Source organism: Halyomorpha halys, unplaced genomic scaffold (assembly GCF_000696795.3).
Source record: "Halyomorpha halys isolate HHAL.00 unplaced genomic scaffold, Hhal_1.1 Scaffold222.1, whole genome shotgun sequence".
Lineage (NCBI taxonomy): Eukaryota > Metazoa > Arthropoda > Insecta > Hemiptera > Pentatomidae > Halyomorpha > Halyomorpha halys.
This window is the reverse complement of record NW_027115668.1, coordinates 494,371-521,321: the sequence shown is the minus strand read 5'-3', so window position 1 is coordinate 521,321 and position 26,951 is coordinate 494,371. Positions and strand designations below refer to the sequence as shown.

Genomic DNA, 26,951 nt, shown 5'->3' with positions numbered 1-26,951 from the left:
GGGCAAAGCTCAGTTTCCCAAAACTGTTCTATTTGAGGTACACCGATTGACACCTTTGAGCTAAAAAAAAAAAAAATACAACAAAAAAAACAGTGATTACAGGAAATATCATTTAGTGATTTCCAATAAATAATGAAGAACAAATTCATAGTTTTAAATAATATGAACTATGAACGAAAATGTGTAAAAACTGAAATAATGGCGTTACATTTTTAAAAAAATTGTACCAAAAGAAACGTGGAATTTCAGTTTATCGAAAATCATAAACAATGTAAAATAAAATATATAAAATCCCGTTAGATTATTTAGTACCCATGAGGAATTATTTGAATAAAAAATTACTTAGATTTGTAGAACCTACAGTTAAACACTAATAAAACTTTCTAATTTCATTTATTATAATAATTATCATTTCATGCATTTGTTGAAAATCATCAGTGAAAATAACTCTTAGCTAAGTAAAATATTAAATAGTTTTATGTTGACTATAAAACACAAAGGTTGATTTTCCCTACTTTAATGAAATTTTCTCATATCCGCAGGGGTATAAAGATTTTATAGATTGGTCTTTAATTTGTAGAATAATTCTAGTGTAGATTAAATAAAACCGTCTTATACACAGCGTCAGTAATTTTAGGAAACGTACATTAATTTTAAGTTATAATGTTTTTTTTTTTCAATATATATGTTAAAATTCTATAAGAGAAATAATATGTCTTAGAATGGTAGAATTTATATAACACATAAAGAATACGTTGAATAAACTGCGATTTTATTGTAAGATAAAATTTTAATTTTATTTTTACTGCTATCCTTAGTAAATTAAATTAATATTTTAATTTTATTTTAAAACTAATTATACATATGTATGTACATAATCTAATATATATTTATTTTCTTTCTAGGTGAGTTTTCTGCTCTTTGAGAACCGGATTTGTCTAGAATTGAAAGTCAACTCCTCTTTGTTGTAAAGTTTGGATTGGTAACTAGCGTAAGCAGTAGAATATAAATATATTTACCAGTTTGTCTCTATTTAAACATATTAAAGATCAAAAATAAAATACATTAAGTTATTTAAACACTGTAATTATAAATTATATATTGTGTAATATTTATTTTTAAATAAAAAAAATAGTTGAAGAGAACAACTAATTAAACGAATTTTGTAAAAATTGATTATTGAAAATTATTAATAAGTTTAGGTTATTATGGTTAGAGTTCAGGAATTCGAATGATCTATTCCGGACTATCCTTCATATATTCTGTTTCAAAGTTTTCAATGTAAAATAATTTTTAAAAAAAATTATCAGTTTACTGTATTGCAGTTAATCATGGAAAAAGTACCAGTAAAAAAAAAAAGTGCCAGTACCATTAAAAAAGTACACAATATAACAGAAAAAATATTGATTTATTTCAATAAGTTTCACTCTTCTGAACAGAGCTTAATCGGGGCAGAAAAAAAAAATCTATCACATTTTTTTTTAAATTTTTTGTATCTTAAATGTTAATGGAGGGGGTATTTGCCTATCTAACTAGTACTGGATACTCTAACCTCAAAATCCAATTAATATCAGAGATGCAGAGATGTTGAAAGGGCTACGTAACACTTCAAAATATAACAAACTCCAACTACAAAAAAAATTGTACTTTGTTTTCTTACAATTTACTATTTGCAACATAAGCCCTTCAATCACTAATCCATTCATTTAAAATTATTTTATTTAATATAATAATAATTTATTTATATTGTATTGATAAATCGTAATTTATTTAATTAAAAATTCAAATACTGTATCCATGTTCATGTTGCTTCGTACTACTTTTGATTGACAAGTTTTTATACCATATAAAGCTATGCTGACCTTTTATTTTTACACATCAATAACCACATATCACTTAATGTAAAGCTAATACGGATTTCATATCTTGTTGAGAGAATATAATAAAAAAAAACATATGTCAGAGTAACGTGTCGGTCAAATTAAAATCAGTTATTTGATTTGAGCTGGTCAAAGTATTGTCATCCTATGATGTCTATTTTTATTTTATTTTTCTAACTTCTATCAAATTATATATTAACAGAGACACAACCTCAGATTAGAAACATTGTATACTTTTACGATTTAATCATAACTTGTAATGAAAATTTTTGAAAACAAAAGCTGAAGGAAAGCTTATACGTCAGGGAAGACAAATATAAAAATACTGAAAACTCACTGAATTCGATTTCTTTTCCTTTAGTTATTAATCAAGTTCTTTAATATTTTGTACTTATATGTTTTTATTACTGATAACAACGAGAGCTGTTGTTTTTCAAACAAAAAAAAATTATAGTACTTTATGAGCAGGTTTTTTTTTTTTTAATTTCCCATTTAAGCGCTTTCAGATTACTTCAGTGGGTGTAAGAGCTAGCTGATATTAAAGATCATTAAATTGTACATGGACATGCCGAGTTTAATTAAATAATAAATAAAACTGTTTTAGTGAAACTTGAAAAAAAATATTGGAAATCATTTCAATGAAGGGAATCCGATTGGTCGGTTTCATTAAAATTGTTACTATCACATCTTAGGTGTATACCCGCTATAAATCTTTTATTTCAATTTTTTATGACTTTTCGTTTTTTAATTAAATTTAACACACGCACACAGATGGACGGACGGATATAAACATTCTGCGAAACTTGGCTATTTGGACTCATGCGACTTCAAAACGTGTAGTACCGTCGAAAACTGGAATTCGAAAATCCTATTATGATACTTTCATTTACTATATATCCCATATATAGATAAGTGAAAATAAAAAAAATAACGATAGAATAACTTTTGACATATTTAGATTCTTCATATTGACAGTAAATACTATAACTAAACCATTGTCATATTTAGGGGAAACAAATAGAAACAACGGGTTTTGAGGTTCATACTCTCATATTTGATATTGCAGCTTACGTTTGCTTGATAAAATAACGGTTACATATAAAGGTCATGGGTAAAAAAAAACAAACAGGTGCGTTACTTTTTATTATTTGAGTTATTGATGTCAACAGATCAAAAGTTATTAACTGAATTTTACCCAAGGAATAATAAAGAAAAAATATTGTTAAATTTTACTTACTGAATTTATTTTTCTGCAATAAATATGCAACTTTTTTAATCTGAATTCATTAATATACATAAATAAAAAGTTGCTTGCCTATTTTTTAACATATTATCAATTATAACCATTTTTTTTATGGATATATATTTTTTTCAAATATTTCCATCAAATGTGGATAGTCCCTATCCTGAGATAAATTATAAACCTAAATTTAAGCGGATACCGGTGGAAAATTTAAGGGAGGGATAACAGTTTCAGTATGATTTATGCAAACGTGGAGTGGAACAAACTGATGGAAATTTGAATTCCACTGAGCCCAGTTCCTATCTGCTAAAGGCTTTCAAACCACGCCGTATCCTCCACAATAAGTTATTTGAATTTTCACTTACGATCGGCTTGTTCAGTTTCCATAATCTGTTATTTTAAAATACATTTTATTAGTAAAATATAACAATAATAAATTAAAAACTACAGTATAACTTCCTCATAATTTAAATATAATAACCTTATTTTATGTTTAATGATTTTTTAGATTAAGAAGAAATTCTATATGACCTTAAAATCTTTAAAACGTCTCAAATAATATAAAATTGCACAAGCGCAGTTAAGGTAGAGGACACAATTTGATCAACGGTAGTAAGGTTTCTGCCCGTCACATTTATTTGAGGAAAGATAGGCAGACACGGAACCAATTTTGTTTCTTGATATCCAAGACTTAAATGAGCAGAAAATTTTGATTCTGAGTACAATGGTTTTTATTTTCTGTATGGATAACAAGCTTCCCTACTGTCCGTAGAGATGTAGCGAAATGTTATGTTTAGGCTTCTTTAACATGGTATAATTTGATGCAGGGATAAACGTTCGAGCAGTAGACCGAAGTGTAGATGGGAGAACTGCTTTAAAACTGATCTTACACATTTTGATTTGGACGGGCTTAACTGATAGCAATTAGTGGTATCATCGAACCTTCGAGTTCACTAAGCCTTTTTTATTATTATTGTTGTTATTTAATGTCACCGGTAAAATCGAAACATATATAAAATTATCTAGTTCGGCTCTATATTAATAATTTAGATTCTTAAAACCTCCAGTTGGTGTAAAATTGTTCGTAGAAATTCCAGTTATAGGAGAGACATTGTTTTATTTTTAAACCAAATGGAGGACAGCTAAACTGGTTCTTCTAGCAATAAAAAAACAAAAAACTATTTGTAATAAAGAATGGAAATGGTCCAGGTGCGGTCAAATTTAACTCAATATGTAATATAATGTAATAATATGTACTATTTTTTTGAGCCAACGTTTCGCCCCACGTTGAAGGGTTTCGTCAGGGCTATAAAAAGAAATATTAAAGGTTATAAACAATAAATGAAAACGGTAATAGCAACAGATAAGAAGAAGAAATATTAAAGAAAATACAAATTAAGAGATGAAAGGGGCTAAGAATAAAATCAAATGAAAATGAACGAGACAGAATCCATACCTGTTTGACGGAAGTCAAAGACAGAGTAAATCGTTAGTATTGGGAGTAGTGGGGATGGCAGTTAAGTACGGCCCATTTAAAAATAATTTTAAAGTAAACAGTGTAAAAGATATTAAAATTAAGTAAACAATAAATGATAATATACATAATAGAGAGGGAGAGGAAATATAAAAAAAATAAAAATAAATAAATTAAGATTTACATTGATAGAAAAACAAAGAAGAAATAAAGTTAAAATAATGGGATGCAATAAATATAAATGATTAAGAAAGACTATATACCAAATGAGTGGGGAAACAGAGGTATGTAGCTTATATAATAGAAAAATTAATAATAAATTAATTGATACAATTAAAAAAAATATCTATTTGCTACGAAATTTAGACTCTACAGATGAAAAAGTAAATTTTATTTACGGATAGCCGGTTCTTTATCGATTTTTAACTACACATAATAATTTTTACTACAGCCGCATTATATTAATAAATAGATTATAGTAAGGTGATTCCTAAAATTAACTTTTATAAAAAATAAAAAAAGTATACTTCTATTTCTTGGAATAGTAATTTGTAGTAAAAAAATATGATAATTTGCTTTGGATTATTACTGCTATGACATTAAGGCCTCCTCCACCACTGCCAACAGTTCCATCAGCTCCTGATTCCTTCTTCTTCTCCAAATTTCATCCTCCAAGACTCCTCCCTCTATCCTTCTCAATACCTTTCTCAACCAGGAGTTGAGCCACTGTTCTGCTTTTCTTATCAAGGGTCATGTTTTACCCCCATAGATTATTATAGTTTTGTAGATTACCAGTGTTGTGTTATGTACCACAGTGTTGTCTGGGAAATAACATTTCCAGCTGCTATCCTGGCCTATATTTCATTCTCTTCTTTGTTGTCATCTGCAACCAGGCTTCCCTGGTACATCTTAAGCTGGTTTACAGAACTGAAACTTTGGTCTCTGAAAGTCCACTATTCAATTCCTTATCCTTAATTGAGCTTGAGGCATAATTTGAATGCTGCTTGTTTGAATTCCTGAAATGTTCCTTTTATCGCGTTCTTGCGGCAATGACTACATTATCTGCGTATGCTAAATGGTTATAACACTTTTCCATTGCCTACATCAGGGAGAATATCTAGCCAACTGTAGATTTGCCGAACCGTAACACTTCCTGATATTTTCCTATAATATTTTCAGTAAAATCGGGCACTGTTTTCGGTAGGAGTACTTCCAGTATTTTATAGGTTGTGCTTAGTAGAACAATTCCTCTATAATTATCACATATCATCTTGTCTCCTTTCTTTCGTATAGGACATATTACTGCTCTTGTCGAATCTTTGAGAATTTTTTCTTCCGTCTATATCTCCCAAATCAAATCATAAATTTCATTTCACAAATCCCTGCCACCATATTTCATCGTCTCTTGATTAGTCTAGTTTGCTTCGGTTAATTGACAAAATAAGAATGTTGATTCAATTCAACGCATATGAAACACCAATTTGATATCATTCCCCAATTTAATGACGTCCTTAATTATAACACTTTCAAGGCACACACACACACACACACACACACACACACACTATTTTTATTCATACAATGGTTAGTTGAAAATTTAACCAAGTGTGTAAAGCAGGTCAGTGTTTGAATCCGGCTTAATAATTTAGGCTTCTTGGGTACACCAAAAAATGTTAACATAAAATTTGTAAATTGGTAAATTGTGGACTTTATGTTCTTAACCTGCCAGGAACAGATATACTTATTTATTTTATATTTATCTTATTATATTAATTTTCATCGTTACTTATTATTTTATTTAATTATGTAATGTAAATTTTTTTTATGTTCCTATACTATAAATGGTACATTATACTATAATACCAGTATTACCTACCTAATTTTACATGGCAATAAATAAATGAACAACAAAACTGAATAACCATATAACAAAGGATGCTTGTGTTTTGTCAGGTTTATTTGTCATAAAATAATGTAAACATTAAATGAGATGAAGATATAAACTTAGTTATTTGTAGGTAAAACTTTATAACGATAAGTATCATACTAAAGTCGTTAAACCGTTAAAATTAATCGTTGTGTCTTTACCACTCCATTTTAATGGGTTTTATTCACGATTTAATAAGTGGAATAAGATACTCGTAAAGTTGAAGTTTTACGACTCCCCAGGGATGAAGCTGTGAAAATCATTAGATGGCTTTGACAGTGTGTAAGGGCTAAAAGCCTTTTAATTGGTTCGAAAAAAAAGTGGAGTGAAGGTCGCTTTGAGGACGGACTCAACTCGTGTCAATGATTATTTCTAAAGAGGTCGTGGATCGTAAAAAGGTTTAAAAAAGAAGAGTATGAAAATATTATTCAAAAATAATTAAATTACATAAAAATGATTATTACAATTTTTCTTCTATTTAATTTCTTTGTGTTTCTTAAGCAGAACACCTTGTACAACCTTTGTCAAAAAAACATTACTTCCTTACTAAGCTCTGAATTCCTTCATGGCTTGGAGAGGTATAGATATTTTTTTTTTAATAGTTGGCATGAACGGATTCTTAGATCAGCTCTACATGATATATCAGAAAATAGATGTTGGATTCCGTTAGGTCTGAACATAAAAATTCGGGCCCACTCTTGGTTCGGCAAATGAGTAAATGTACAGAATTTTCAATGGTACAGTAGAACAAGACTAATACAGATTGGCCACATCGGAAATAAAAATTATTCGGACCGTTTTTAATCTTACTTTTTCCGTAGTACTTTATTTTTATTTTTTTCTTAACAATAAACATAAGAAATTGTAAAATAGAAATCACGTCCCGAAAAATGGAGAAAACAATTAAAGGTATGATTATGTATGGATAGATTGCAAGACAAATATGAATTTTTTTAAACAAAATATTCAATAACGTATTATAATAATTTATTCTAATATTGTTACATAGAGAAGAATATGGCCCAAGGCACCTAATGTTGCTCGCTCAATTCCCGTAAATAAAAATAAATTATGTGAAACAGTCTGTTGTATTCAACACGAATGAAAGCAAAAATTAAAAGTTATTTTAAAAAAAAAAGTTGTAATTTTTATTACGTAGTTTTAATTTCATTCATTATTTTTTTTAATACATGTTATTAAAATCGAAATATTTGTATGTACCCATAATATAATGTTTCACCAAGATTTAAGCATTGTTCCTGACATTCATAACATTTCTGATAAACGGTATTCCATTGCTTTGAAATGTAAGGTGAGATTGTTCCAATTTTAACGTTTTTCTACTCCGATCTATCATCGAGATATTGGAATAAATTTATTTCAGAATGATAGATGACAAGCTTCATCGGCATTTAGCTTTAAACTTCCGGTTAGAAAAACTTTTATTTTTTATTTTCGACCAAATTTCCCCTAAAAGTGACAAATATAAGGCCAGGGCTCTTCCTCATTTATAATTGACATTTTCAACATCGATATCCGCAGTAACATTTGTATTTATAACCGTAATTTTTATACTGGTTATGATTTTTAAAAAATTCAAAGAAATATTTAATTGAAAATGCTATCGTATTTATTTAGTATCAAATATACAATATATAGTATAGAGTAAAAGGGGATGATAAAATCATGTTTTGTTGTTCAATTTTTGTATTGGGCTGGAATTCAGAACAATTAAATATGTTTACATTTCAGCCCAATCATGTAGATCATCACATTCAAAAACAACCTGATTTAACACCCCCAATAAATTTTGATTCATTTATTATACTATAATTAGTCTTTATTTTTTGGGAAAATGTTCCAATAATCTACTGGCGTTAGCTACATGTTCTCAACTACCTTAATGGGAGCCTGCAACTAACCTTATAATGCCACAAGGCAATCCAAGGCAATTTTTCACTGGTATACATCTACCATTTCCCTGTAATATGAATGTATTAAACGAATATAATAATAAAGCAGGTTACGAAAAAAAAAATTAGAAAAGGTTTCACTTTTTTTTTGTTTATAAGTCTAAAATTGTCACGTCTTTTAATTTTTTTCATTATTCCTATTTAATGTTTTTGAAGGTGGCTCAAAAGTAAATCGATCACTGCCTTAGACAACGTGAATAAAAAAACAAAAACATTTAGCACGATTTCGATCCATGAATGAAATTTGTTTTATAAATAATATTTTTTTAAAATATTTATTTATTGCTATTTACAACTGTACATTATAATACATTTAGTAAATCTTATCTTTGATAAATTGGAGTGTTACAGGCGTGTAGAGAAACTACCTATTGGTAGCACTCTACTGACATTTTACATTAGCTGGTCTCGTGACCATCTTCTTTTCAGACGCCTCGGAAGATTGTCAGGTATGGAAGAAAATGGAGGTTTGAGTGGTTAGGGAGTTTATAATGGAAGCAGTGATATCTGGTTCGGGCTGGATCGGTTACATACGGAACATTAAGGTCTTTATGCATGATTTATACATATCGTACATAGATACATGGATACATATCGAACATAGAAGTAAGGGGCATTGAGGATTTTACGAACGATTTTGGATTGTAAGAAGTGAATACGTGAGGAATTCGAAGGTTTAGTGGAGCCCCAAAACTCAACTCCATATGTCCAGATTGGCCTTATTACAGACATGTAGATCAGTCTTTTGTAATGTGTTGGAAGTTTAGACCGTTTGTCTAGTAAGGGCTGTAATAGTCGAAATCGACGTGCAGTTTCCTGTCTTTTCACTCATATGTAAGAATTCCAGGTTAATCGTTTGTCCAAATATATTCCAAGGTAAGGCAGGGGTAAGAGTAACATCATTAAATGAAACTGTAGGGCAGTCAATAGGCTTACGACGAAGGGTAAAGGTGATTTGATGGGATTTGTTGGAATTTATCTTAATCCTCCAATTACGACACCATTCTTCGAGGGCTGTGAAAATGGGATTGGAGACTGGGGTACAGTAAATAATATTAAAAGATATACATTTTCGATCCCGAAGTTGCAATTATAATACATCAGGTAGTATGTTAAGAAAAAATATATTAACATTTAAAAATTCACGAGAACTAGTATTTTTATTTAGTTGCAAAAAATTGAGGAACCAATGAATTGTTAAAATCAATAATTTGGCGTGGTAAGCTACACACAGTTTTCACTATCGTTCTACTTTCACTTATCGTTCTACTTCAGTTATATTCTTGTGAGTTTCAAACAAGCCGTTTCATTATTATTTATAACTCTAATAACAAGCCATGAGAGAACAGATTCACTTTTGCTGATTTTCGAGATAGCCTATTCTCATATATGGCACAATCTCATCCAATTATACAGTATATAGATAACTGTTTTTACATGGGCTCTAACAGGTACCCTAAAAAGCAGAATCGAGTTATTTGAGTGGAATATCCTGCGTAAATATTACTTTAAATCATGAAGGAGGAGAACTAACAGTTGGTCGCATTGATTTGTAAGGCAATATCTCATGATATGAAGGCAATCAGGTTAAGATAGGCGGGGCATGTAGCTCGGAGTAATCCATCAGTACACCTCTTCGTAACAATGTGGAAACAGACTACGTGGGAGTACAAAACCAGATGGATAAACAGAATCAACAAACATACGAAAGTGTTGCCGGCAGCAAACTAGGAATCAGTAGCCCAAGACAGGCAGGCGTGGAGGAGACTGGTTTGGGCAACAAAATATCTAGGTCTTAGTACAAGAGCCCAAGAGGAGAAAAAAAACAGTTATCTCACCCCAATTATTGATTACTTTAATGAAAACTATGTACTAATAAACTAATTAATAGTCAAAATTGTAGAGTATGCCAAGTATAAGTAGGGGGAATAAAAAATAAAAAATGGCGGCTGTTTCAAAGCGATAAAAAAACTGATTTTTCATTTGGAGCTTTATATCTTAAAATGTAGGAACAACACAAGAAAGCCTAAGAGAATGTAATGTAAAGAAGAGTAAATTTGCTAAAATATGAGCCCTAATAGAGTTATTTACGTTAAATACTTTTTGAGATATAGCTTTTTAAAAAGCAACATTTCATCAAAATTTTGTATGTGACGTACCGAAAGATCAGTAGTTAGTGAATTCATTTATTATTCATATCTCAAAAACCATTTGACGTACAGATGTCTATTAGCACTCAAATTAAAGCTTGTTTAATGAGCTATAATGCAGTTTATGATGTTTATCTTCATAGGAGTAATAGTTTACATGAAATTTGCTAAAATAAATTGATTTATAGTTTTCGGACAAATTTCCACTTGCCAAATTCATATTCATATGTGAATATCATAAAAACTACTACCCCTACGAAGATAAGTGTCATAAACTACTTTATAGTAAGTTAAATTACCTTTATTTTGAGTGTTGGAAGACATATGTACGTCTTATGGATCTAGAGATATATTTTTCAAAAATCAAACATTTTATACATTTTAACATTTTGTGAGTTTATTTTGTCAAATATGTCAAAAATTACTATTCCTACAAAGATAAACATAATTAACTATTTTGCAGTAAACAGTTAACTAGCCTTAATTTGAGCACTGGCAGACATCTGTACGTCCAATGGTTTCTGAAATGAAGTTTTTCATAAATCAAACTATTTTGTCCTAATTATCAAACTATAAATAAATCAATTTATTTTAGCAAATATCATGAAAACTACTATTCCTACGAATGTAAAGTAAACTTTTTATAGTCCACTAAACTAGCTTTTATTTGAGTGCTAACAGATATCTGTACGTCACATAGTTTCTGAGATATAGAATTCTCAAAATAAATTAACTAACTACCAATCTTTCAGTAGATTTTTAAGAAATTTTGCTTTTTAAAAAGCTATATCTAGAGAACTATTTGACGTAAATAGCTGTTTTAGGGCTTATAGGGGAATATTTCACAAAATTTACTCTTCTTTAAATTACATTATTTTTTTCAAGCGGTTTTGAAACAGCCACCATTATTTATTCCCCCTACCTATACTTGGCAGACTCATCAATTTTGACTAATAATTATACCTAGTTTTGACTAAAGTAATCAAAAATTGGGGTGAGATAACTGCCTTTTTTTCTTCCCGGCTCTTGTACTATCTTTAGAGAAAAACAACTAAAAAAAAAAGACTACAATTTTTGATAATATGAGTATCAAGCTTTTGGGTTCTGTTAATGTTATTATTTTATATATTTTTCCAGACTAAAACTAGATCAACTGTTATATATTTAATTGAATATATATATATATTAATAATAATTTACACTGTATTATTTATTCAGTATGTTTATTCTCACGAAGATGAGGAATGCATAAATCCAAACAGGCACAGGTCCTATCCCTTTTGTTACCTTCCGTCCCTTTGTTGAAGAACCATTCGCACCGGATTCGGAAATATCCCCCCATCGTCATAGCTGCCATCGAACACAGAAGACAGGTAATGGCGGTGGATTGCTCCTCGGATTGGAACGATTGAATATCAGAAAGGACCTCCCACTGCAAGGGGAGCAGTTTTCCAATCAATGAGTCGAGCACGGATCCAATTCCCAAACTTAATTACAATTAATTTCGGATCTCGGGAAATCTGGCCGCCTCTCGTTTATACAATCAGCGAGGTATCTGGATCAACCTTAGAGATAATTTGTAATCAAGAGCCTTCTTCAATTCGTTCCTCTCCTCTCTTCAATTCCTCTGAATAAATTGTCAGCCTCTCTTAAATCACCGGTCGGGCCTCAAATGATTCAGAAAATTTGCCTGTTGGTAATATTAAATTCGATGAAAATTTAATTTTCAAAAATTCAAAAGGATAATCATTTTGTACTTGTAGTAGTGGTATTCAAAAAAAATACTAATTGTTCTATTCAAGAATATGGATATTATCCTTTGTCATATGACCAGAAGAACAGGATCGTAGCAACTTTTATTATTGTATTTTAACATGTATACATTTTAAATAAGGTATGATTAAAGTAATAAAACAAAAAATAGTATTTAAAGTAATAGGTTTGTGATTCGCGGAAACATTAGTTACAAAATGCGATCAATGAATAGTGTAACATTTAAATAATACATATGAAGGGGGAGGCACAGACATTATAGCATACTATGTTCAAATAGTATCTACAGACTACTATATACAACTTGTCTCCTGACTGTGCTTCGACGATTCTCTTCGGTCTCTGATTACTATAAAAAAGGGTCTAATCTCGTACATGAGGCGTAATTTGTATGCCATGTAAGGTTGGGGAAAAGGTTTGAACTACAAGTATGTGACTAATGGTAGTGTCTCTATAAAACTGTACTAACATCCATCACAATATATGTATGCTCCATATGCAGCTTTACAAATTCAACTCACATGAAAAATTACAAGTATTCCCAAAATAAGTGTCATGTAATTGTTAATATATATTCATATTACACTATAATACCTAAAATGCACTCAGAACTAAATATAGACCCAATAAATTAATACAAATTGACTCATAATTTCCTCTAATGTTACTCTAACTCTTCAAACTCTACAATGATAGAAATATAAAAGCATAAAAAAGAGAACCCGAGGAGAACCATAACTAATAAATATAAGAGAACCAATCATATAGTTCTATTAAAATTAATTAATACATGATTTGTATTTTATTTTATTGCAATACAGTTTTGTTTTTGTTCTATTTTTTTTGTTCAGTTTATTTTAACAAAATATATTTATATGTAATAAGTAGATAGGAAAATGTATTGTAGGAGGGTGTATTCCAAAGCAATATAGTAATTATTGCACATTTCCTGTATTAAAAATTTTTATATATTGAAAAAAAATCTTTATCACTACAACCCAGGAGAGTCAGTGGTAGAGTACTTTGTAAGGAAGTGTTACTAGACCAACGGTTGTGAAAAGAGGTGATTTGGTAAGAATCACGCTGGACCGCCAGATTTTTACCCAATAAAGAGTATCCACATTATGTGGCTGGGTGGACACCGGAGGTTCTTAATCAAATAGGGCTAACTCATGTCTACAGTGAAAGAGAAAATTATTATCTGCCAGAGCCAGATTCGAACCCGGGGGGTCTTTAGAGTTAGTAGCACAATGCCTTACCACTGAGTTACCCTCTTCCTCGTATGAATAATAAAATATATATTAAAAAAAAATGGTTCTTTATGCTTTTATCTAAATCGGTATATAATAACAAATGGGTTGAAAGAGAGACATATATTATTAAATTTTTATTATTTTTTGAACACCTCTACAGATTGAAATTTCGGTTTTATACTAATTATTACTACATAAAATAAAGTGGGAAGGGCACTGGACCCCTAACTGCGGTGAACGGGTCCGAGTCCGACTGTGGCTTATTTTGACAAACCAGTGGATCAGGACCACTATCCAATGGAAAGTATTCGCAACTGAGTTTACTTTCAGATTTGAGTCACAGTGTACCGTCCACACTACTTGTTCAACACCGATTTTGGTACCTGCTAAATTAATTTTTTTATTAGTTTTAATTAATAAAAAATTAAATTGAAAATATTGTCTAAGATTGCGGGATATTAAGTGGTCCATTTTTTCTCTTATTTTCTGCAATTCATATTTTCCTTCTTTTTTTTATGTATGATGAAAAACACTGTGTCACTTATGTGTCGGACATTAAATGAAGATGAAACAAAACCTGGTATTTAATTCAGAGGTAATCTTTACTGACTTATATTTATATTAAGTCATAATTAGTCAGATAAAACAGTTATGTTTACATCTGCAATCAAAAAATATTGTTTTCTAAATGTAATTAATAATAAATTTTGTTAATTAAAGTATTCTGCTCAGCTCACGGCTTCTTAATAGCTCAATTGATGTTGCCGGTAATTAGTAATTAAAGTTCCGCCTAGTTCTAACGTCACCATTTAGTGCCGGAACTGCTGACGGCCGCTTCAGTTCGTAGGTCTGAGAACAATAATTTTATTCCATTTTTATGTTTATTTAACTTATGGACAGAAGAGGAAACTTTAGTTAATACTAACTACTAGCTCTCCTTGTGAAAATTATTTCACTTGCTTATCTATTCCCATTAGATTTTTAACTTTATGCTCATTATCAAAAACTTAAAAAGTTTTCCACACGTATACTTTGCTTAGTTTCAAAATACCTATAAAACTCCTTTCCTCAGACTAAATTGATCAACTCATTAAGCCAGCAAGTGCCTGTAAATTGCCAAACTTTCCAATTAAACTTTAGAATTCCATACAAACTCACTAATCCGTTGATTACACTTACAAAAGAAAGAGCCACTGGTTTTAGTAAGAGAGACTGACGAAGTTCTGCAACAAGTTAAGCTCTTTCACGCTAAGGCAAGGTGAAAGACAGAATAAAGAGGGACTTTGCATCCAAATGCACCTTTACTCTGAGGTATGAATTCCAGAACCAAGTTATAAAAACAGCAAAGAATGAACCGTTTGATTTTTCAACAAAAAGACTTAGATGAAGTACAATAGCCGGTTGGATAAGTTGCTTTGAGATCTAGCATGAGTCCAAAAACATAACTTTTTTTTAAAAAAACAAATTATAACATAGTTGAATGCTAAAGTGTCTAAATGTATTTAAAATGCTAAATGTATTTAAAAATGTTTGAAAATATTTTATTTGAATTATGATTATTCATCCTATGTACCATCTAATATAGATATAAATCGATGAGTTATTTTTAATTTTTAATTAGTGATAACATACATTCACCAAGCTAGTAAGCCACTTTAAAAAGCAATAAAATCCAGCACACCAAATTTTGGTGAATATTTACTTTGATTTTGCATCGATGATTTAAATGCCCTTATTGAACTCTTGATATAATTGTAAATTATCCTATATAATATAAATTATCCAGTTTTATAATGGAAATTATGTGTGGAAAACTTTTTTTAAGTTTTAAAAATGAACGTAAAGCTAAAAATTTAAAGGGAATAAATAAGCAAGAAAAATAAACTCCACGATTAGGAGAGTTTTTTTTATACGATTCATTTTTTCAAAGTTAAGACTCAGCCCTAGAACCTATCGTTGTTGTAAAATTAATTTTCTTCTATTATTACTACAATACTTGGTTTAAAAAGAAGTATGTGATAGTGATTAATAAAAATACAAATAAACCAAAAAAGTAAATTATCTGTATTCATTTATGACAAATGTTAATTCAATTTAATCATAAATGCTTAACGATTTGCTGATTTAATCACATGATGGCTAAATATTGATGTTGAAAAAATTCTCTGGAGGAATGAAGTGAAGATAAAGAAAATTAAAGAAATTCATTGAATTTCATTAACAGATATTCATTATTAAATTTATTTTAAAATTATTTTATCTTATATACTTTTCATTGAATTATTTAATTAATTTAATAATATGTTCTTTTGTATTTATTCTAATTATACGTTCATATTTAAATCGTGAACAAATATATTTAGAATTAAAAAAAGACAAAAACAATTATACGTAATAAATTGGATTTTTTTTTAATATACTCAACTTATTTTCATGTTGAAGTAAACAATAACATTATTTGCTATTTTTAATGAAATTCATACACTGTGGTTAAACATTATTTTTTATTTATTTTGTATGTATATGTATATTTATTTTATTTTATTATTATAACTGCAAAGGGAGAGTTCCTGTTACCGCAAATATGTATTTACAGAGTATCGTTTGTTGTTTTCATTGCGGTAATGAAATTTCCGTCCATTGTTTCCAACTCCAACAGTATTCCAATTTAATTATCAGAAACAAATTCATTATATAATTTACCTTGCCTCGATCCCACGCGAAATGTAACATTAATGTGTCATGCGTTCCAACTAAAATTACCGATAGAATTTTCTCATATAAATTCGGATTTGCTCTGATATGTGTAACCCTAGTTTGGAGCTTTTGAAGATTTTGGATTAAGGAAATTACTTTTTTTTTTTTGGTTCAAAACTCAGGTTTCCGGTTGCTGGTCTGGTTTCATGCTTATATTTGCTCGACTATACTCTTTTTGACACCTTTATATGAAAATACACACATAAATAAATTTATATATGTATATGTGTATATAAGTATGTGCTCCGATCAGATACAACGAGAAAAAACTAGAAATCGGCGTGGTGTATATAATGGTGATTCTCATATTTTTAGTACATCGAAATTATACTCAGTCATTTAAGTTTATTTTATCTATTTTTCCCTAAAACCTTACGATTAAGAAGCTTATCTGTATAATAAAATATCCAAAAGGAAAATATTAAAGATTAATTTTATTTTATAATTACTTAAGCAACTAAAATATTATTATAACATATCCCAACATCAGTTTTTTATTAAGCATGGATATGTGTTATTCCAGTCAATGATATTGAAATTAATTTTTATTCATAAAGGATAACTAAAGCGTTTTCAATCATATTTTTTTTCAATTGTAATTAACAAGATTTTTTAGTGTACATCTAGGTATTCTAATTGCTAAAACAAGTGGACATGTTTTTTTTTTATTTTTAAATTGATAATTAACTTACATTCTAAAGGACTTGTTACCAAAATATAACGAATAGATAAAAAATAAGTTTTAGTACTGTTTGAAACATTGTTAATAAGTTCAAAAAGTCTAGATCGGTTTTTTATTTTTTTTTTTTTATTGCCCATTAATGTTAAGAGGAAGCTTAAAATTCCACTACAGTCTCCGAATAATGATGCTATAGAACACCCTATGGTATCTATCGGACCCGAAAATAAAAAAATAAGATATAGGAAACTTTTTCTGATGAAAATTGGTCATAGATGTCAATGGTATAATAACAAATCATTAGTGGGATCCAGTTCAAATTTATAAAATATTATTTACATAATTAAAAGTGTGTAAATACTTTTTCACTTTCTAAAAAATCTTTGTCTTTGATTATTTTTTTAATTTTGTAAATGTTTAATAATTCTTATACATTTGTGTTTCTTTGGGAATATCTTATTAAATAAAAAAAAAATTGCGTGTACTAATTTTTTTTGACCCATTGTCTGTAGGATTTAATATAGGAACTCGACATTAGAAGATCCAGGAAATAAACCTTTTTCTCTAATTTAATTCTATATTTTAAATAAGTTTAATGAGACACCATAAGATAAATGGTCATCTCATTTTCGTTTCTAAATAGGTGTCTTTTCTTACACATTTACATTTGTTATAATGGTAAAAGAGTGGTGAATAATGAGCCTACAGAGCAAACCTCCGTTGAAAATAGGGTGAAATATTATCCGGGGTTTAGCTTGTTTTTCACTTTAATAAAGGAAAGAAGGGTACAAAGGGAGAGATTTCCTTAGAAATTGACAAATTAGCTTGTTAAGTGTGAGATCCGGTCGTGTCTTCTTGAGCGGTATGCCCTTCACTCCTAATCTAAGCCAAATGGAAATTTTCTCAAGATTAATTTAAGTTTTCAACTTTAAATTAGTACCAGGGAGATATTCAGTTGTAGATTTTCTTTTATTTCTTTTTTTTTATAAGATTTTCCTAATTACCTTGTCACGTTCTAGACTGGTTTAAAAAAAAAGAGAGAATGCTAATTACTCTTTTAATTATGTACTCTAAGCTGGTCTTTCTTTTAGCTAAAATTAAATTTAATTGTTGAAGGAGATATCTGACTGAAATATTTCGTTACAGTGGTATTTAAAAAAAACTGAAACGAAGAATTTAATTATTGTTTAAATTTTTCTTAAAATTTATTAATAGAAATTGACTTCTGTATTACATAAAATCTGGTCACTAGACGATCTTCTTTTTAGACACCTAGGAGTTTAGTCAGGAACTGGATAAGAAGCAAGACTAGAAATGAGTGAGTTCGGGTGTTTATGGAGTTTACAATGGAAGATATCTCGTTTTGGCCAAATCAGCAATATATAGATCATTCAAAAGTCATATTTGAAGTTGTTCGTGACAGTTAAAAAGAGCATTGAGGATTTTGGGTTATAAGGGTGAGGTAGGAGAAGTTTTAGTCGAAACTCGAAGGCCAACTCTAAGCGACCAAATAGGCCTTATTATTGTGTAATGAGTGTTTTGTAATAAATTGAAAGTTTAGGTTGTTTGTCTAGTAATTATGGTAATAAACGAAATCTGTGGATTTTGAGGATTTTAAGCTCATGTGCAGTTCCTGGAAGCGGATCTATTTGTAAAAGATAAGCGGTGTATTATTAAGGAACTACATGGAAGGGTTGGGCAAAAAAAGTAATTGTAATTATTAATCACAATCAAATGAAATTGCGACTGCTTTATTTTAACTAGTAGTTGTAATTTCAGACCATTATTAAAATTATAGTCGCTCATCAAGTAGTAGAAATTACAAATTAAATTTTATTTGCAAGTTTCAAATTACAGTAATTATAATTGAAATTACTTTTTGTTCAACTCTGTCGTAGCGCAGGAAGTTAAGGGTTTACGACCTAGTGATTTGATAAGATTTATTTTAATCCTCCAGTTTTTGCATCATTCATCAAGAGCTCATATGAGTTGAATATACATCATTCATATGAGTTGAAGAATTTTGGATAGAAATTCATGGGCGTTTAACGATAAAGAGGAAAGTTTAGTGGAAAAGTCACCGTTACATACCAGGCATATAACAAATATTTCTTTGTATGAGGTAAACTGTTCATACACACACATACACAGACCTTTTTACGAGAGAGTTAATGGCCCTCGGAGGACCTTAAAATGTGTATTTGCTTTGACAACTCTACTTAATTTTTTTTTTTTACGAATGCGAATCGAGAATAAGCAAGCTCTTTCTACATATTTCGTGGACAGTAATTAATTTATAAAAACAGTAAAGCCAATAATATAATAAGTAATAATATACCAATAAAGTAAATACTGTGAGATCCAGCAAATGAAGTTTATTATTATAAAATTCAAATAACATTTGCTGTTACCTATTTGAGAATAATTATTAAATGCTTAATTTTTTTTTTCTCCGGCCCGAGCTGGAATCCGGCTGTCGTAGGTAAATATTCTTTTATTATGGTAATGGTGAGTAAGCCTTCTTGGGTACCCTTAATTGGAGAAAAAATCCTAAAGGTTAAGTATGATCTTGAACAAGTCATCTCCTTGCAAAACCGTTGTTCAGGAAAAAATTCATCCTTACAAAGTACTGAACCACTGTTCTGAATCGATATCTAATTCCTCTGAATAGAAGATGGCGTCAGGGCTTTATTATAGTGTAGAAAAGTCGCTAAAAGAGGTGGGAACTGATAGTTAATTCATGTAAATGTGAGTTTTCCTTTATTTATATTTTATTAACACATTTGTGCATTTTAATCAAAATATATTACTAAAAAAGGAATATTCAGCATCAGTTCATTCACTCACTATAAAACATTGATCAGCCCATGATATCTTCTTAGAGCCACATATCTTAGCTTATCACGTAATAAAGAAGAATAATAGGAAAGATATCTTGGAAGGAGACTCTATAGAGTGCTATACGATACGTACAGATTGCATTACTCCACTAAAAGCTTCTATATACAGACAGTCTCTGGTTTATGACAATCTAATTCTTTTGGTCTCTCTTTTTTATTATTTTTTTTTTTTTTATATATTTTAGCCATGACTTTCGTCTTATGAACATCTCTAGCTTGGTTGCTCGTTGATGGTTCAGAAGAAAACATTTCCGCAAAATGTTCGATTTTATTACTTTCTAATTTAGATTAAAGTCTACTTATACTACAAGGTTACTTTGCATAAAGTTTTGAACTTTTTTTAGATATTTTGCCATTTTTGACCAACCTATAGTAGACAGAAATTTATCAGCTTACTTAGTGTATTAATGAGTTAAGGAGCCAGTGTGATATCTAATTAATTTTAGTTTTTCGGAAGCAAGTCAGAAGTGAAGCAAAGTTTATGGGTGCGTAGAGAGACTTGTACAACTTTATAAAATTAATTATAAGCACCTCGGTATCAACAGCTGATACAGTTTAAAAGTTTGGTCATAAAAAAATATAAAAGTGTAACATATATGGAATATATTATATTTTTCAGTGTTAAGTATGGAATGTATATTTAAAAAAAATTAATTAAAAGGAAGAAGGGTAATGTTTATACATTTGCTCTTAATACAAGAGAAGAATAAAATTTATACATAAAAAAATATATATATTAAATATGAATCTACATCAATATCAATAGTTTAAAATTTACCAAGTGGCTTCTTATTCTAAGGATTTTTTTTTACTTTAATTTGGAAATTTTTAGCTTTCTTACTTCAATTTCATTATTAATTTATTAATCATTGGTGGGTTAATACTTTGATGCTCTTGACGTTTCGGAAGAATGAAAAAAACAAAATAAGATATTGATGTTATGCAAAATAATTATGATAAAATAGAAAATATTTGGCTATATTTCAAAACTTTGTAACTCTTTTTCGAAATGGACGGACTGTCCGAAACATCGGTATTAACACACTTTTGTAAAATTAATAAATAAATAAATTAAAGTAAGAAGTCATCAAAATGAAAAAAAATAAATAATAATAAAAAGTAATATGGTGTGAAATTATTTTCAAATTAATTAAAATCGTTCCTTAAAGGTAATATTTCGAATTTTCGGGGCTTAATTATTACTTTCACTTACTTATATATGGAGTATATAGTAGAGGTAAGTTTTGAAACCGTGAAAAATTACCAATTTGAGTTTTCGGCAGAAATATATGTTTTAAAATCTTCTCATTCCAAACAAAAAAAAAAATGTTCTTTCGCAAAATGGTCTGTGTGTCTGTAGGTGAAAAAAGTAAAATATTATATAAAAGAGAAGATACTTTTTCTTATCCAATTATAAAGCAATATTTTTTAAAATAATGAGCCAATACATATGATTTTTCGTGATATTTTTGCGTGTTGTAAAGCAAAATCTACCGATAATTATATCTAAATTACTGAATATCCCATACCTGTAGTAATTGAGAATTTAAAATGCAGACGTATAAGTAATGCAGTTGTTAAAGCTGTAGTTACTCCTAACTTTGAGCTTGCACCGAATATATCCAACTAAAGTGAATCTATGCTACCATAATCGTATGGAACAATTTATTTGGACTAGCCCCTTGACGTCATAGCCTCCATATATCTCACTTATAGAGGCTGATCCCTGCTCCACGACCTCTGCCCCTATGATATAACTAATTAATGCAGAGATCAAGGCTCGCACTGTACACTATCTCGTACTAATGCGTCGGCTCTATGGAACATCCATCCTATTGATCTGCTCTTGGCAATGCTGTTAGATCTATCCAAAGCCTCATTACGTATTGGATTATCTCTGCCTATGTGTACCTAAACCAAGAAAGTGGAACACGGATTTACCAATGTTCAATAATAAGGTTTAATGAGCAGGGGTTCAGAGATTAGGATTAAACTTCTATCTAAATAAAGCTCTATTATCTACGTGGAATAATTTAGTATTTTGGATTTTCATTTTAGGAAGTTTGATTATATTATTTTTTATTAATTGTGGAGGTTAAAAAACTTCAATAGATGAATAAAATCTATTAATGATTGCAGAATTTTCTCGGGGGGTGCGGTCAGCAAAGAACAACATAAATAAACAAAACCATATTTATTGATTTTATGCCGACGTTTCGACCTGAGTTTCAAGTCTTCATCAGGGCCATAGAACAAAAGAGATAACAACAACATTTAGAGAAACATAAAATTGAAAAGGAATATAAAATAAACAAATTTGGAATTATACAAAATATTTAATCGAATCATAAATGATAAAAAATTGATAACTGATAATTGAATAGTAAAAAAAAAAATTGATTGATAATCGTGGAATTAGATGGTAGTAGATTGAAAACAGTGAAAGATGAAATATAATACCGTGTAGGTAAGAAGATATGTATAATATAAGATATGCAAGTAGTGTCTAAAAAACTGAAAAAAAATTAAATCTACAAATTGAACAATATGACAGACACTAAAAATAGTGGCTTATATCTGAATTACAGTGTGAGTATTAACTTACATACCTATACTTAAAAATATAAATATATATGTGTGTATATATATAATAGGAAAACGGTAGAAAATGGAGAATGGGAATAATGTAAGAAATATGAGAACGAGAAAGGAGACGCACGTTATGACGTAGAAGGTAAGCCTAAAACTGACTGATTTTTTGACTTTCAGAAAGGCTCGTCACAGTGGGCTACGGACAGACAAAGGATTCGCTGGAAACGTAACTGTCAAGAAAGACAGTTATGACACAACAGTTGATATGAAATACCAATGATATACATACACCTCAATAATATAATCTATTCTATAATTTTTCTTCATTGTACAACGTTTCATGCACTTTTCTTGTCATATTTTTAATTTCACTATTGAAATCTTGTAATCCATATATCATAGTATATAGAAAATTGTTATACTAACATGAAAGACAGAATGATGAAAAAGAAAAAAATGGAAAAATTAAATGCTGTATATAAGATAGATAGTGAAAATCGTGAGAAAATACATATTCGAGTTACAACCAAAAAGCTATAAACCAGAATCAAGCAACATGTAACTGTAACTTGTCAAAAATATAAATTACACAGGCTTACAAAAGCTTAACATTCAACCATAATTTCAACTTCGAAAATCCCACGATAATAGACAACATAAAACACTAAAAGCAGATAAAAAAAAGTGAAAATAAAATAGTCAAATCATAAATTTTAATTTAAATTACACAATAGATAAAATTAGACATATTAATAGGGAGATAATAAAACAGCATACTGGAATTGTTAAAAAAAAATTTGAAAATATGGACAAATGTTGCATGAAAATGGGACAATTATCCCGAAACGTAAAATGAAGAAATATATAGAATATATTATATTCATCTTTGAAAGTTTTTTAACCTCGACAATTTATAAAAATTAATTTAGTATTTTATATTAACATGCGTCAGGATTAGGAAGAGTGATTTAATATCTTGTTTAGGAAAATTAAATGTAAGAGGACAAACAATAGAATATAATCTTCAGCACTAGCTAATTAATATATTTCAAAAGTGAAAATATCAGTCATTTTTTCCATAAGTAATAAACCATAGTGTAAATTTACTGTACTTCAGAACAACAATTATTTAATTTTATCTTCTGGGTTAAGTTTTATACTATATACATAATAATAAATCATCAATTAACTATTATTTTATCAATTACTTAACTTTTTAAACTTAGAGTTCCAAGTCAACGTTGGTACTGTTCCAACTGCAGGGTATTTCAGTTTAACTCCGATAGACCAGGCCACTATCGAATCCTGGGTTGAAAGTATCCGCTTATCACTTACGCTCAGCTGGACTTCGACCTACTGCCTTTGCACATTTCTATTACTGATATGGAACCAGTGAAGTAACTACTCACTCACTGTAACTATATCCTGATTGTGACGGAAGACCGGCGATAAAAAGTAAGATTAAAAGTTTTTTAAATTAAACTATAAGAATTAATTGAAATATCCTAATGGAAATTTTATATTTACTGTGAAAATTATTTCGTAAGTAATCAAGCCAAAAAGGTATTTGCTCGGTTTTTTTTTATGCATCTGTAAAAGGGGATTGAATTTATTTATTATATCTTTATTGACATTTACAACTACACATAATAATGCACAAAGTAAATTTGATGTAAGATCATATGATATAGGGATGTAGAGAAACTACCCATTTGCAGCACTCTAATAACGTGTTTACTTTAGAAGGTCTCGTGGCTATCTTCTTTTTAAGCGCCTTGGAGGATTGTCAGGAATAAAAGAGGAAGCAAGGTAAGAAACTAGTGGGTTTCTGATGGAAGACAAAAAATCTAGTGCGGTGCACGATTCAACAATGTTCACTTACGTCCCCAAGTTTTTTGTAGATTGTTTAACGCATGATAACGTTAACCTTATTTTTGTGTTTTTCAAAAAAAAAATATATCTGAAAACCTAAGAAAGTAAAAATAATGAACAATTTTTTTTTTGTATTCTTTAATAATACCCCACTTATTCCTGTCGAACAGATCCGTTGCTTAGGACTACATCTGGACAAACGACTCATACAAAACTGAAAAGACAGGATACTGAGTTTAGACAAACGGTCTAAACTGCCAATCCATTACTTAAGGCTGATCTACATGACTATTATAAGGCCTATTTGGACATAAGGAGTTGTGCTTTGGGGCTCCACTAAACCAGCAAATTCCTCCCGAATCCAATCCTTACAGTCCAAAATCCTTAATTCTCTTTATTTTGTCATGAATAAAGGCAACCATCAGGACCTCAATGTCTCATAAATTGCCAATTTGGCCAGAACTAAATACCAATCCTCCCACTATAAATTGGGGAGTTTAGTCCCACCTAAATCTACTAGTTTCTAAGCTGGCTTCTCCTTCATAACCTAATAATCCTTTTAAGCGTCTGAAAATAAGATGGCCTAGAGATCTTCTCCACTAGAAATGTTATTGGAGTTCTATCAATGGATTCTCCACATGTTTGTATCATGTCACTATGTTACCTACATCAAATTTACTTGTTGTATATATTTATATGCAGTTGTAAATAACAATAAATAAATCATATAAAAAAAGGAATAAAATTTATTTTTCGTATATAGAAATTCGTATTTTTGTATTTCAACTACAACAGTTGACTTCTAATACAACAGTTTAATAAAAGACAATGAAACCGCAATCGCATGGTGGTGGTATCAGCTTTTCCCATTCATATCGGATATATCCATTTATCTCCTTTTGTTCATAAAATTCTTAAATATTTTGTATTTATACATTTTTAGTTATTCCTAACAATGAGAATTGAACTTGTGTGTTTTCCGTCTAAGTTAAATCAAGTTTCAAAGTTGATGTATTTATCTTTACTTAATTCAAAAACAGCTGAATATTTTCTAGTTGCCTAAAACTAATATGATTTGGCCTTATAAAAACATTTATTCGTTTTTAATAACAATAACAATATTAACTTTTCAAGTCATAACACACCAGTAATTTTTCTAACTCCTACAAAGGGCCATTCGCTAACAAATCAAAATTAAAAGCCGAAAAAAATATGTTTTATCCCACATATGAAATATATACATAAAAAGGTAGTGTGACGGTGGTTGAAGAATGGTTTATTGAATTCGACTTGTAAAAAATTAAACGCAATTTTTTTATTAAGAAAATTCCATGTAGTTACAATTTACCATCAAAACCTAAAACTTTCGACAAAGCGGAACAACATGTCTAAATATAAAGATTTTGCTTAGACATTTTTTCTTCCTTTTTTTTTTTATTTCTATGCTTATGTACAGATTGTTGCAAAGTGGAGTCGCTGGGCACTTTATATCAACTATTGAAACAGCTCGTGCCATCTGGTCTACTTGATATTGCCTACGTAGTTTGTATTAGTTTAGGCTTCGTCCAATTTGCATCCCCTACTCGATGGCTAAAACTTGCTACGGAGTTTGATATGGGAAAAGCCAACTCATAATTGAGCCGCTGAGTAGTAAATTTAAATAAATTGAATAAACTTTTAAATTAATTTTTAAAAATACCTATGAACTCTCAGTTTCTACTAACATGATAAAATCATTATTGTAAGTTAAAAAAAAAAATCGATCAAGAAACAAAAATTAAAACCTCAAAGTTCAAAATTTATGTTATAAGATTTTAAATTCAAGATATAATTATAATTCAAACGACTTTTATCCAAAGCAATAACACCGACATTTTTTTATGGTTTTTATACCAAAGTGTAAGGTTACCTCAGGATTATTTCGTTACGTCATTAACATCCCCCATATCGATTCAAATTGGCGCCCAACTTAAAAACGCATACACTTATACCTAGGCAATGTATAACATAGTGGAAAATATATATAAATAAACTATATTAGAATTATTTTCTCAAAACCTGATAAAAAAAAAAAAATTCTTTGCCTATTTTTGTTTTTCAGTGTTTCAGTCCCCAATATCTATGTGCCACATCTTACCACACATACCAATCAGAAATAAGGTATGTTGGTAGTTGTTTTTTCAGTATTGACAAAGTGCTATAATGACTTTCTCTTTAAAGCCTTGAGATAAACATAAATTAAGAAAATTAAGTTTTATTTGCTAATAACTAAAACATATATTTTATAGTCAATCACATAGAAATTATTTGAAAGCTACTTAAATTTCTCAGAAAAATGTTTAAAAATATCGAAACCTATCGGTAATTCAAATTATAGCCATGTTTTAATACATTTGTGAAGGTTCCCATGAAAACCTGTTTACTCCCATTAGTCTTGGGAATTACTCTAGAATATCTATATACATCTCTTGGTACATT

General features: G+C 29.4%; 1 protein-coding gene across 1 annotated transcript in view; it reads left to right on the top strand.

Annotated features, from left to right (window-relative positions):
* The window catches only part of kek2 (kekkon 2), a 610,704-nt gene that overhangs the window by 443,330 nt on the left and 140,423 nt on the right, over positions 1-26,951 (top strand). The window lies entirely within an intron of this gene.